Source organism: Macaca mulatta, chromosome 10 (genome assembly GCF_049350105.2).
Source record: "Macaca mulatta isolate MMU2019108-1 chromosome 10, T2T-MMU8v2.0, whole genome shotgun sequence".
Lineage (NCBI taxonomy): Eukaryota > Metazoa > Chordata > Mammalia > Primates > Cercopithecidae > Macaca > Macaca mulatta.
In genome coordinates this window covers 79,423,088-79,434,194 of record NC_133415.1, presented here as the reverse complement: position 1 = coordinate 79,434,194, position 11,107 = coordinate 79,423,088, and the positions used below count along the sequence as shown (strand labels likewise).

General features: G+C 43.8%; 1 pseudogene; it reads right to left on the bottom strand.

Annotated features, from left to right (window-relative positions):
• Window positions 1-1,460: 1,460 nt before the first annotated feature.
• On the bottom strand, window positions 1,461-2,250 carry LOC717843 (small ribosomal subunit protein eS4, X isoform-like; annotated as a pseudogene).
• Window positions 2,251-11,107: the final 8,857 nt, after the last annotated feature.

Here is an 11,107-nt window from a genome sequence, read left to right as displayed (position 1 = left end):
CCGAGATCCGGCCGCTGCACTCCAGCCTGGGCGACAGAGCGATACTCCGTCTCAAAAAAAAAAAAAAAAAAATGAAAGACTGGGATTTTCAGTCTTTTATTATCCCATTTCAGTAAAAATAGAAGTAAATATAACATCCTATCCTTCATTTCATTAGTTTCTATGATCATATTTATGCTTGAAGCAAAAGTTATACATTTTCTGATATGTATGTAGAGGTTATACTTAGGACAATTATATTTTTCTAGGTGTGGAGGATAAAGGAATTAAAAGGAAGTAAGGTTTCTACCCTTCAATGGAAATGGTAAGACACTGACGCCAAAGCTGCGATAACTTACATATGAATAGAATAGTAGCTAGAACAACCACTACAAAAACTATACAAAGTGGTATACTAAAAAATTACAAATAAAGTGGAATTCTAAAAAATATTCAAGTAACCCATAAGAAGGCAGAAGAAAGGTAACCAGGTAACAAGAAACAGGGAACAAACGGTAAACAAATTAAATTCTAACATGTCAATAATTACTTTAAATGTAAATGGACTAAATACATTAATTAAGAGACAGGAGTGCAATGGGTACAAAGTTATAATTAGAAAGGAAGAATAAGTCCTGATGTCCTATTACACAGTAGAGTATCTCCAAATAGCTAGAAAAGAGGATTTTGTATGTGCCTGTAAGAAAGAAATAATAAATGAGGTGATAGATATGCTAATTACCCTGATTTGATCATCACACAATATATTTATGTATCAGAATGTCACATTGTACTCCATAAATACATACAATTATTATGTGTAAAAATTTTTTAAATTAAAAATAAGACAAGATTAGCTGAGTAGATTTAAAAACATTACCCAATGATATGCTGTCTATAAAAAACTCAATTCAAACATAGAGATATAGCTAAGTAAAAAGTAAAAGCATAGAAAAAGATATATCATGTAAGTATTAAATTTTAAAAAGGAAGAGTGGCTACATGAATATCAAAGTAGACTTCAGAGCAAAGAAATTACCAGTCATGGAGAGGAATTTTACATGATGATAACAGATCAAGATCAATTTACCAACAAGAGATGGCAAACCTAGGTGTGTATGCACCAAAAACAGATCTTCCAAATACATGAAGCGAAAACTGATAAAGCCAAAGGAAGAAATGGACAAATCTGCTATTATAGTTGGAGACTTCAATGCTCTTCTCTCAGTAATTGATAGAACCACTAAATAGAAAATCCACAAGGAGCCAGGCGTGGTAGCTCATGCCTGTAATCCCAGTACTTTGGGAGGCCAAGGCAGGAGAATCACTTAAGGCCAGGAGTTTGAGACCAGCCTGGGAAACTTAATGAGACCCTGTCTTTACAAAATAATAATAACAATTTTATTTCATTTTTGGCTATCAATCATGCCACATTATTTTAAATTACCTACAAAGATCTAACATGTCACCCAGGGACCATTTTACCCACTGCTTTGATTGGTCGCCAATCTCTTGTCTCTCTCTTCAGCAATGGTGAGGCAGATACCTTTTCCTTGGGAAAGAGAAATCCATGGCATGTTGCCCTTGCAAATAACAAAAATGTTGGAAAGTGAAGTGGCAAAGCTGTTGCCCTTGGCATCTTACATGTGAACCACGTCAAAAGATCCAGGGTGCCTCTCTGTTGGTGATCATACCAATTCTTCCCAGGTTGGCACTTCCAGTCACCATACACAGGTTACCAGTGTCGAACCTGATGAAGTCAGTAATCTTGCCAGTCTCCAAATCAATCTGAATGGTGTCATTCACCTTGATGAGGGGATCAGGGTAGGAGATGGTGAGAGCATCATGAATCACCAAATGAGGGATTCCTTTTGTGCCCACGAAGATTTTTCTCACTTTTCACAACTTGTACTTGGCCTCCTCAGGTGTAACACAATGTACAGCAAAGTGACGTTTGGTGTCACAGATCAGACAGAAATTATCTCCCATCTTGTCAATGCTGATGACATCCATGAATCCAGCAGGGTAGATTATATCAGTTCGGACCTTGCCATCGATCTTAATGAACGGCTGCATGCAAATCTTCTTTACTTCCTCTCCTGTCAGGGCATACTTAAGTCTGTTCCTTAGGAAAGTGATGAGGGGGAGACAATCTCTCAACTCGTGGGGACTGGTGGATGGACAAGGAGCAAACACACCAGTCAATTTATCCAGCATCCAATGCTTTGGAGCTGCTACCTGCTTTAGATGCTTCTTGGGACCAGGAGCCATGGCTACGTTAGGCACAGAAAGAGAAAAAATAATAATTTTAAAAATTAGCCAGGCATAGTGGCACAAATCTGTAGTCCTAACTACTCAGGAGGCTGAGGCAGGAGGATTACTTGAGCCCAGGAGTTTGAGGTTGCAGTGAGCTATGACTGCACCATTGCACTCCAGCCTGGACAATGGAGATAGACCCTGTCTCTAAAAAAAATGAAAAAGAAAATAATAAGGATATAGAATAATTGAACAACACCTTCAACCAACAGGATCTAACAGAACAAACAACCCTATAACAGCAGAATACGTGTGCTTTTCAAGTGCCTAGGGAGCATTCACCAAGATTAACCATGTCCTGGATTTTAAACCAATCTCAACAAATGTTAAATAATAATAATAAAACTAGAAATCCCTAATCACTGCCCTCTTTTCCAAGCTGCCTGTGACTCTTACCCAGATGTTCTCCATACATAAGCTTTTAACAGGGGAGAATGATAGAACTCCCTCAAGAACCCCCATTTCAGGTCACTGAGGCACATGAGCTTCTACTAAAGAAATAATTTCCAGTAAAAGGCTACAATAAAGGGAATAGATGTTCCCACTAGGCCTGGATTAATGAGTACTCCAACTTGGAGAAAAGTGATTATTTCCAGCACTGCCTCCGGCATTCTTCCTCCACCTAGAGGTGATGCTATGAAAAGTGAAATTACTTATAAATCAGTAGTGCCCCAAGCACTTTTTAAAAGAGGCCCCACATGTAAGCTCCACTAAGTATAAATAATAACACTAATAACACCTCCCTCATCTTGTCTTTATCTCTGGGTCTGGGAGGATCAAAGTCTTCCGAGAGGTACAGCTTCAAAGGCGTCTCCTTCCCAGATCCAGGAATGGGCGCACTCCAACAGGCCCCTACATCCTCGGCTTCCACATTTCACAACTGTTAGAGACTCCAAAGCATTTACAGTGGTTGATAGAGTCTTTCTGAATATGATGCCTCTTTTATAAAATTAATGGCACTATTTCCAGTGGCGGCATCAGCAAAGAAACTCCTTTTCAAGGGCAGAGTGTCCATCCCATTGTTTGATTTTCTGCCATCCCTTTAAGTGCCTTAACGCAATGCTTGTATGAATTAAGTTGACTGCCAACAAATTTTGCTTTGAATACCAAGGCACCCCTGGAAATAATCGGAGACTATGGGAGACGTGAAATTAGGGAGCTGCGGGAAAGCAGGGTTAACAGTGCCATCTCAAGATTTGGCGGGCTTCATTATTCAGTGGCCAGAAGTAGAGAGGGGGGATAGTCTGGGGCCTGAGAGGAGGGTTGCCCTGATGGGCTGGACTGGCTCTGGAGTCACTGACTGAACCAGGGACCAGATGCCTGCAGAAGCGTGGTTCAGGATTAGACCTGCAGAGAGATGAATCACCCAAGAGAGTGTCTAAACCCATCCTCATAGGGTTAACAAGAATTTAGATGCCAGGTTTGGGGCAGAAATCTAGTTATAATTAAGCATTAAGCAGGTTGCACTCTGGCCCAATTCCTTAAACTGAAAGTCATGCAGCTCAAGATACTAAGTGTTTAAATCCCCATTTTCCCATAGATAGGACTTCTGATGTTAGAATCACAAGGCTTTTAAGAATTGCTCAAGATATTCTTCATATCCTGAATTCCAGCAGGAAAGGCTGATGCCAACCAGTTTGAAGACCCCACAGGGAACCAAATCAGCATGAGAATGCCGTTTCTTCATCTCCCTGTCCTATGACTTCACCCTGCACTCTTCCATCAATCAATAATCCCCATAACTCAGCCCTTTCCTAAACCCTTAATATCCCTAGCCCCAAATTCCTTAGATTGGTGGAGTTGAGGTTTCCTCCCACCTCCTCATTTAGCTCTCCTATGATTATTAGACTTTTTCTCTACAGCAATCCCCCTTGTCTTGGTATATTGACTTGCCAGGCATTGGGCAAATGATCCTGTTACATATCCACTGAGCCATATGTGGAAGCCTCGGCCAGTGCTGGTCAGTATGAAGGAATTTGGTCCATTTCTAAATAAGAATTTGGGGTTGTTGATTAATTGGGGTAAGGGGAAGGAAATCATCAGGATGTGGAAACTGCATTCTTTGGTGACTCAGCTCCTGTGGGGTCCTTAAGACCAGCTGGCATCAGTAGTTTCATTGGTATGCAGAACCTGAAAGAGTATCTCAAGTGGAAAATTTAATGTTTTATAATGTTCAAGTTGTTATCTATAGAGCAGCTAAGAGGAAGGATCATCTCGTAACAGGGTTCATGTAATTCTGAGTCGATAGGCCCCAAACAGCTGTGAGGAAGTGGATCAGAGAGCAAGCACACCTCATGGTTAATGCTGACTGTGCTGCAAGCTTGGTTTATCTTCGTTTCTCCCCCTTCCTTCTTCCCTGATTAATTTTATAAAGTCTATAGGGACAATTTCACCACTTAGATGTTCCCATCCCTCCTCTGCTGTCATCTCTCTAGGCTGGAACCCCAATGTGCATGGGCTTAGCATTTGCCAGATAATGGGAATGGTGGTCTGTTCCCACCGGCTCCCACCTCTGTAGCGACTTTTCTCTATCAATTAACCCCTCTCTCTCTCCTGTACCATCAACTCTCCCCGTAAACCAGCTCCTCCCCAGCATGCAAACATCTCCCCCATCTTAAAAAACAAAATTGTTCTTGATTCCCAGTCCAGAAGCAGCCCCTTCTCCTCCTCCACAAATAACTAAACTGACTTAGGAGTGCCCTGCATCTGGCCTGCGCTCCCTCATCGTCCAGCAGAGCTGCACCTGTGGAAAGCAACCTGCAGCCCTTGTGTTCTACCGCACCCTGCTGCAGCCCTGTCCACAGACCATCTGACCGGCACCCGACAGTGGGCATACCCCAGGACGGACCACCTTCCTCCCTGAAACCTCCCTGCTGGGTTCATTGCTGCCATGTTTTGTGTTCCTCCTGCCTCCCTGGTTTCTCCTTCGGACACTTGGCTGGTTTCCCCTCTTCACGTGGGCTTCAGTCCTGTTCTCTTTTCTTTTGCTCCTTAGCAGTACTTGCTCCCTGGGTTTCAAGTGTCACCCATGTGCTGACAACCACTGGGCTGAAATTTCCAGTGCAGCCAATCCCCTGAGCTCTGAACGCATCCTCCCGACTGCCTGCCCCGCATCTCCCGCTGGAAAATGGCACTCTGTCCACGTGAGTGTGAACCTACACTCCTGCCTTCCCTCACCCCTGCACCCAAACCCTCAGCAACCCCTGCGCCTACTCCCTCTGAAATCTCCTCTGCCAGCTGCTGCTCCTTACATCCACTGCCACTGCTCATGTCCAGAACACTGACATCTCTCCCTCGACCTCCACAAGCCTCCCCGCTTCCGTTCCTGCCTTCTCCAAACCCCACGCAGCCCTTGAGCCACCATGGTCATCATGTCTCTTTCTTGCCCAGAGTCTTCAGTGGATTTCCATTGGCTTTCATTGAGAGCTGTAAGTCCTGAACGTGACTCCCGAGGCCTGGCATCTGCCGCCATGGGCCCCCTTTCTTGCTGTTCTCGTGTCCTTACCCCTTTGTCACTGTGTCCAGCCACACTGACCTCCTTTCAATTCCCTGAACTCACAAAGCCCTTTCTCCAGGTCAGGACGGTGCTCTCTCTGCTCCTTCTGCTTGGAGCAGCCTCCCTCCCATTCTCTGGCCAGCTCACACCGACTTCTCTCTAGGTCACTGCCATAAATACCCATCTCCAGGGAGGCCTCCCTTCCACCCCAGCATGCATCTCACCTTCCATTGTGATCTCCTGTCACACCTCAGCTTCTCCTTCTCAGCATGTATTATTACATTTTGCATTCTGAAATGTTCATTTGTGTGAATCATTGTTTAATATTTATTTCTTCCACTTAACAACAACCTAAGGGCAGGGATGATCCTGTCTGTTTTCATCATGACTATAACCCCCTAGCTTTCAGAATAGAAATAGGCACAGAAATAGGGGTTCAATACATTTTTTTGAATGAGCACTAAATATTCTGCAGTAACAGATAAACACACAGACACACAGATGCTTACAAAAGCGTGATTGCCTGTTGTAGCTGTTGGTGTCCCACCCAATCTCTTTCACTGTTCTGGAGTCTGCATCCCCCCAGCTGCTGTGTGTATTGGCTTCAAATGTCTCAGAACTGCCCTGCTTCTTTGGGGAGCTGCCTGGCTGGCAACCCTCAGCCCCATGGATGGCAGGCCTGCCCCTTGCCTCCCGGTAGGGTCAGCAGGACAGGGAAGGGGAAGGCAACCCTGCAGTGCTGTTCATGCTCCAGGGCTCCCCATCAGTAAGCTGAGGCTAGATGTGCCTGAGCCCACTTCCTTTCCTCTCCTGCTCCCCTAACCAGTATTTCTTGAGAGTTCTCCCACCGTAAACCACTTGAACAACAAACTCTGAAGCAGGGCATGGTGGCTCATACCTGTAATCCCAGCAATTTGGGAGACTGAGATCATTTGAGTGGATCGTTTGAGCCCAAGAGTTGGAGACCAGCCTAGACAACATATTGAGACCTCTGTCTCTACAAAAAAAAATTTAAACATTAGCCAGGCATAGTGGCACGTGCTTGTAGTCCCAGCTACTTGGGAAGTTGAGGTGGGGGATCACTTAAGCCCAGAAGGTCAAAGCTGCAGTGAACCATGATCATGCCACTGTACTTCAGCCTGCAACAGAGTGAGACTCTTTATTAAAAGAAAGAGAGGGAAGAGAGAGAGAGAGAAGCAAGAAAGCAAGAGAAAGAAGAAAGAGAAGAAAGAAAAGAGAGAAAGAGAGAAAGAAAGAAAGAAAAAGAAAGAAAAGAAAGAAAAAAAGAAAGAAAGAAAAAGAAAGAAAGAAAGAAGAAAGAAGGAAAGAAAGAAGGAAAGAAAGAAAGAAAGAAAGAAAGGAAGGAAGGAAGGAAGGAAGAAAGAAAGGGAGAGAGAGGAGAAGAGAAGAGAAAAGAGAAGAGAAGAGAGGAAGGAAGGAAAAAGAAACTATATCCCAGGTTCGGCTTCTAGGAAGTCCAATAAAAAACACTTATAATGGGAAAGAAAATATATGTGGCATCAGGGATGAGAGAGAGAAATTAAATGAAACAAAATGAGAGAAGTCTTGTACCAGTGCATGCCCCTAAGAATTGAGGTGAATGAATCACATCTCACATCTTTTATCCCTCCTTGGAATTACTGAATTAATAAATGGGAGAAGAGAAAGAAGGAGTGGAAGAGAGGAGAGCAGAGTGTAGGACAGCAGAGGATTTCTCTTTTATTGCCCCTAGGAGGTCATGATGTGTCCCATGAGGCCAGAAGGGGTCTACTGGTCCCCAATCCCTTAATGGAAGCTCAGCTGCTTCTAAAGGAGGAAAAATGAACATTAGTTCCCTAAGCCTCCTTTGCCTTGGAGCCAACCAGCATGCCCTGTGTTCTACAACATAATCCTTTGTTAATCACTAGCTAGGGCACTAGGTAAAGCAGTTTTTCAAATCCTGGCTCCTTGAGCTCATGGCATTTGAGATACACAAATATGTTGCCATGGTGACTCAGTGACAGATTAATTACTAAATCCTCCAGGAGTAAAGCTGCTTTAATGGTGTAACCTTAGTGGATAGGAGCTTGTTGGGGGGTGGGGGTGCAGTGATTCACAGCCCTCTCAGCACAAAGTTGGGACCAGCAGATCTGGGACTAGGGGGAGGTGGAGCAGCCACAACCCTTACCTCACACCATTTCCTGGCGCCCTGGGTTTCCTGAGTCTATCCTGCCTCTAGAAATGGAATCTCTAACCCCAAAACTTGTCCTTGAAAAGTATCTGCATCATCCTTTTATCCATGCCTTTGCCAGTCATTATGCAGCCTGCGTCTCTGCATGGTTAATGAGCTAATCCTCACATCCACTCCCCACTTCCCCCACCACTAAGCTCTTAGCTGGAAAATCCTCTAAAGCTATTGGCTAGCAGGGCTCTGCCCAACAAGAGTAATAGTGTTAGGCATAGGATTCCTCAAAGGAAGAGAGGAGGCATATATTCTGGGACAAATACAATGGATGCAGATCTCATCAAGGAACCCAAGGTAGAATCTAGCCCACATTTTTAAGTTAACAAGATTAGAAAGTTATGTAATTCTCACAAATAAGCTTGTTCTTTATAATCCACAACAGACTTTTACAGATTCAGGTGGGTTCTTTGGCCCAGGCTGGAGTGAAATGGTGGGATCTCGGCTCACTGCAACCTCCACCCACTGGGTTTAAGCGATTCTCCTGCCTCAGCCTCCCGAGTAGCTGGGATTATAGGCACATACCACCATGCCCAGCTAATTTTTGTATTTTTAGTAGAGATGGGGTTTTGCCATGTTGGCCAGACTGGTTTCGAATACCTGACCTCAGGTGATCTGCCTGCCTCAGCCTCCCAAGGTGCTGGGATTACAGGCATGAGCCACCGTGTCTGGCCTCAGGTGGGTTCTTGTATGAGCCTTGGTGGCTCTCATTTCTCCCAAATGATGAGCTGAGATGAAGGCACATATATCTTTGAGTGGTTACGGAGTTGAGATATTTACAATAAGTTTGCAATAATAGCTGAAGCGACTCTAACCACACCTGAGTGGAAACAGTTTTCCAAAAAGCCACAATTTCAGATAAACCTGACTCTAAGCAGGGAAAGAAGTAAGACATTAAAGGTGATATTTTGAAGCTTTGGAAAGGCATTCCAAAAGTTTTTGAGCCCATCTAACAACCATCTCTGTGTGTTTTGTCTCCTTTCTGTAATATTTAAATGTAATTTTGATGTCTGCCAAGTTAAATTATCCATTGACCAAATTATGCCATTAAGCTTAAATGCTGTAATTATCCTTAATAGATATAACTACCAGCCTGTTTTTGCTTAGTGGTTGTAAAGTTTTATGCCTTTTAATAATCCTCCTACAGGTTTGAAGGTTGTTTTTTTCAGATAGCTGAAATTCGGCTCTGCGTAGTGTCAAACCAGATCAAAGAGTCTCACTGTGTTCACCAGAACAATATGAGCTTGAAAATGCGGGGTTGGAAGAAAAAACACACCAGAAAATGATGTTCTTTCAAGAAAACTGGCAAACCAAGAAAATCCTACACAAATTTTGCAAAAAGAAGGCTAATCTAGAATACGTGTTTCTCTACATATGCAGTTCAAGTGCAATTTAAAAAAGAATTTTTTTTCAGCATTAAGTTTATATAAAATCGGCCCTCTTTTTATTCTATGTGCTTCATAATCTTCTTTTTCAGGGATATTTAGAGTTGGATTTTTGCAGATGATACCCTGTTCTTTTTATGTTACAGCATAAATTTTTTATTTTTTGTTTTTTGTTTTAAGAGCCGGGGTCTGGCCAGGTGCAGTGACTCATGTCTGTAATCCCAGCGCTTTGGGAGGACAAGGTGGGTGGATTGCTTAAGCTCAGGAGTTCAAGACCAGCCAGGGCAACATGTCGAAACCCCATCTCTACTAAAAATATAAAAATTAGCCAGGCATGGTGGTGCATGCCTCCCAGCTACTCTGGTGGCTGAGGCAGGAGAATTGTTAGAACCTTGGAGGAATAGGCTGCAGTAAGCCGAGATCGCATCGTTGCACCCCAGCCTGGGCAACAGAGTGAGATCCTGTCTCAAAAAATAAATAAAATAAAATAAAGAGTTGGGGTCTGGCTTTGTCACCCATACCAGAGTACAGTAATGCAATCATAGCTCACAGCAGCCTCAAATTCCCAGGCTCAAGCAATCGTCCTGCCTCAGCCTCTCATGTAGCTTGGATTACAGGCATGAGCCATCTCACCCAGCAAACAACATGCACTTTTCATTCCACATTTTACATCTCTCCACCCTGGGTTATTTTTTTTGCTTTGGTTCTATCTATTGAAGTGTCTTATTTTCAACTAAGTGTTGTGTTTAGGAGCTTCTTTTTGTGGGTGGATTATACTAACTCCCATCCTTAACCCAGAGTGGGATTCAGACATTTTTCTTCTTTTTCCTCCCCCCTTACTTATATGGCATCAAAAACCAAAGCAAAAATAAATCTTTGATTAGTACAGAGAAACCTGATTGCAAAAGGTCATCATACCAGCCTGAGTAACACAGCAAAGCTCTGCCTCTATGACAAATATAAAAATTAGCTGGCTGTGGAGGTGCACACCTGTAGTCCTAGCTCGCTGGGAGGCTGAGGTGGGAGAATCGTTTGAGTCTAGGAGTTTGAGGCTGCAGTGAGCAATGATCAGGCCACTGCACTCCACCCTAGGCAACAGAGTAAGACCCTGTCTCATACAAAAACAAAAACAAAACAAGATTCTTGTAAAGGTGAAGGAAACTGGCTATTGCAATGGGGAGAACTCTCTAACCATAAGATCTGCAAATGTCTCGAGAGTTAAGCAAAAAGGGGTTTCCTTTTATAGGGAGGAGAAAATGAGGCTAGAAAGTGGGGTGAATGGAAACGGCATGATCAGAAAGTAGATCAGCAGCTGGGCGTGGTGGTGGCTCATGCTTATAATCCCAGCACTTTGGGAGGCCAAGGCAGGTGGATCACTTGAGGCCAGGAGTTTGAGACTAGCCTGGCCAACATGATGAAACCCTGTCTCTACTAAGAGTACAAAAAAATTAGCTGGGCATGGTGATGGGCCCCTGTAATCCCAGCTACTTGGGAGGCTGAGGCAGGAGAATCGCTTGAATCTGGGAAGTGGAGGCTGCAGTGAGACAAGATCATGCCACTGCCCTCCAGCCTGGGCGACACAGTGAGACTCCGTCTCAGAAAAAAAAAGAAAAAAGAAAAAAGAGAGTAGATCAGAGAATGTTGCTGCCCAGGTGGGTCTAGGCTTAGGAGGGGCTGCTGAGGAGGAACCGGTTCTGGCCCAGGCTCAGA